This window comes from Herpailurus yagouaroundi, unplaced genomic scaffold (genome assembly GCF_014898765.1).
Source record: "Herpailurus yagouaroundi ecotype Mexico unplaced genomic scaffold, PumYag 141, whole genome shotgun sequence".
NCBI lineage: Eukaryota > Metazoa > Chordata > Mammalia > Carnivora > Felidae > Herpailurus > Herpailurus yagouaroundi.
This window is the reverse complement of record NW_024412396.1, coordinates 11533491-11536978: the sequence shown is the minus strand read 5'-3', so window position 1 is coordinate 11536978 and position 3488 is coordinate 11533491. Positions and strand designations below refer to the sequence as shown.

Below are 3488 nucleotides of genomic sequence, written 5' to 3'. Positions count from 1 at the left end.
CAAACAAAAAAACCAGAAGAGTGATATTGTTTTATATTTTTGGTTTTCTCAAATACCTGGCTCTGTATAAGACAGCTAGACTCCCATATCTTTTCTGCATTCAATCTGTTATAGTATGTTGTTTTGGTTTAAGTATGTGAAGAAAATTCACTTCACACAGAGATATGTGTAAATACTAAAGAATTAATAACTGGGTATTATTCTTTGTTATTACACCAACACTCATTAAGTAGTAATTTCTTTACCATACACATGTGGTTATGTTGTCAGGCCCAAGGGCCTCTTCCATCCTTGTCAAGGGGAGTGCTAACCTTTCACACAACACAGTAGTGATTTCTTAAAACTTAGCTGCACTGTAGAATCTGGAATTATAATAAGAAATTTGTTAGATTCTAATCTTTGAAATCCATTGAACTATAGATTGTTTTTTGGTTGATGCATGACTTTGTATCATCAAGCAGTGATAATTTTTAAAACACTCTGACTGTATTCTGCAAATCTTCCAAATGTTAACACATTTCATTGCACAATATCAGAAAATCACATTTATTAAGATCACTACCCATCTGATCAGTAAAGTCTTTACATATTGGGAAGCTGTCAAGCTGACAATAGCAAATACAAGCTTCTTAAATACTAATTTTCACTTGGAATCTCAAATATTATTATTGGCAACCGAACTCTGTCAGTTGTATCTTCAAAGTCATAGATGCATTGTATTCATTTTCAAGAAAATGTCCACCAAATACCCACATCTGAATAACCATAGTGTGTCAGTTATACTTTCAAGTATAAACAATGTTCCATGGGTAAAAAAAAACATGGCTAGCTCAGCTCATAATTCAAGAAATGGCACAAGTATTTTTTTGTTCCAATAGCACAAGTACTTTTTTTTAGAGACAGAGTTAGAAATTTGCAATGCGTACTTTATGTGTACTTCCCACTTCAGCAGAAAGAATATTTGGAAGATATGTGTTTAAAGCTCCAGATTGAATAAAGTTAATAATTCTTACTGCTTCATCAAGGATATTCTTAAATGATACAGGCAACTCTTTACTGTGAATATGTGGCAGGGGAGAATACAGTGACGACCAGTACAGCTTGATTCACTCTAATGCCGTTTTACTTCCCAGTGCTTTTGCATCATCAGTTCAGACATCCACAACAAAGAAAGCAAATACTGTAGTGTGTTGGTATTATTGTAAAATAGTAATACCCTGATAAACTCCTCAGCCTACACTTTGAGAACAACCATCTTAATAGTAAGCAAGTCTCAAGTTATTACAACCAATAACTAAGAGAAGTTTAAAGTCTTCATTTGCTGTGTACTTTGTAATTATGTACTGCTTTGCTATCAAATCATGAATGGGTTATTATGAACATATTAGGATTTTGATTTTGAACAGAACTCAGAAATAGGTGCTTTGTTGTCTTATACGGTCACTCAGGAAGTGGGCATAGTTTGGAGCACAGCAATTCAAATACTTAACATTGAAACTCTGGGAACAGGAAATTAGTTTTCCCTTCATTCTCCACAAAAAAAGGATGAGAATACAAAAATTAGAACGCTGCTCCAGAAGGATGGAATGATGAAGCTAGATTAAGTTCCAGAGCAGAAAGAAGTTTTCCATTATACAGAAACTAAGGAGGACCACCTCTGGAGGTGCTGAGCATCCCTTACTTGGAGGTATTTTAGCAGAACAAGATGACTACCTTCTAGGAATTCCAATGAAGAAATGTTTCACTAGGAGTCGGTTAGGGTCAATGTCCCTTAAGTTCATAACGTTTACACACATAATCTTTAATTTATATTATCTCTATACCATAAGCCAAACATCATAACATTGTTTTCAAAGTGTTGTACAATCTTTCTAATATGATTTACATAGGCAATCGCAAATATTTTATTTATTACCATTATTCTTTATCATTATTCAAAGTCTTGTTCAAAATGGAAAAACTAAATTATTGTAAAAAGCAGCTTCATTTTCTCAAAACCCGCAATCCAAGAAAAAAAGGGAAAAAATCTGTAATTTAAGTATTTACAGTAATTAATTTTAAGTACCCTGGACAGCTGCTCAAGATACAGACCAAGTAGGAAGAGGTAACTGAACCTTTTGAAATTAAAGAACACTACTTGTTCTTAGTGATTCATAATCAAAGACTTATCTCAAAGAGATGATGAATTACCAAAGAATTAATCATTTAATATGTCATTTAAAATAATCTTGTTCAAGAGTTGTATCTCAACTATCAGATAAATATTGATTAAAGTTCCAAAAGACGCAGCTTCTTGGCTAACTTATTTACAGAGACAACTCTCCAGTGGTTATATCTCAGGGGAGTCAAGAAAGAATGTCATCAGAGAAACGGTATCTGTGTAAGTCTGCCCAAAGCAAAGACACTTAAAACTCTGCTTTAATTTTACTTATTTTGACTGAGAGAAATGATCCCTGCTAAAAAAGTGATTTGTGTGGTCAAAGCCAAAGAAAACTACAAACTTGAGATTCATTAAGAATTATATGAGGGAAAACATCTAAACAACTTTTCCACTTCAAAATTTTGCCAATTTTATTTAGTTTTATTTTGGAGAATGATACCAAGTATTTTCACTCTGCAAGTGCCTTGTTGTCAAAGATCTTGCTTATTATGATTTCCTCATCTTTCACTTTTTCTAAAAAAAAATTGAACATACAGAAATAAAATATATTGTATATGAAATCACTTCAGCTGTGTATAACAAAAACCCAAAATAATAATTGCTTACATCAGATAGAAGTATTTCTCATGTAAACATTTGGAAGGTAGTACAAGACAGATGTACCTGGATTATCACGCAGGGGCCTGGACTTCTACCTTGTTTCTCCATCATACCAAGACCGTTGAACTAATCCACATAGTCCCAGATGATCAGCTACCATATTCACCTTGTAGGCAGCAGGATAGAAGTACCAGGAGTAAGGAAGAGAAGGGCACGGATCTTCCTCTTAAGAACATGCTTTAGAAGTGACACATACCACCCTTACATCTCAGTTAGCAAAATTTAGTCACATGGTCATGAATGGCTGCAAGATAAGTTGGGAAATGAAGTCTCTGTTATAAAGTCATGTGGCCAGATACAAATCAAGAGTTCCATTATTGTAGAAGAAGGAGCCAGTCCAACCCAGAAATCCACTTGAAATTAGGAGAGAAATAAATCCAGATAAGTGACTCTTCATTGAAGTTTACGAGGTGTAGTTTCAAACAGTATTTATTTGAAATCTAATAACCACATTCTGAGGTATTCACCAATGAAGCTGAAATGCATTCTGATTGCAACTTAAGCCAAAGAGAAAGGGATATAGGAATAAAATGTGATTACATTTTTTTCTTTTTTAAAGGGAAGAAGTTGACAAACTTTTAAGTTTCAGTGTAATAAGAAATGTTATATTCTGCTGCGTAATCTTCATTTGATTTATGACTAAATAAAACCCAGACAAATGTGCAAA

At 33.6% G+C, this 3488-nt stretch overlaps 1 pseudogene; it reads right to left on the bottom strand.

Annotated features, from left to right (window-relative positions):
- Positions 1–246: 246 nt before the first annotated feature.
- LOC121032532 (uncharacterized) lies at positions 247–325 on the bottom strand (annotated as a pseudogene).
- Between the last annotated feature and the right edge of the window lie 3163 nt (positions 326–3488).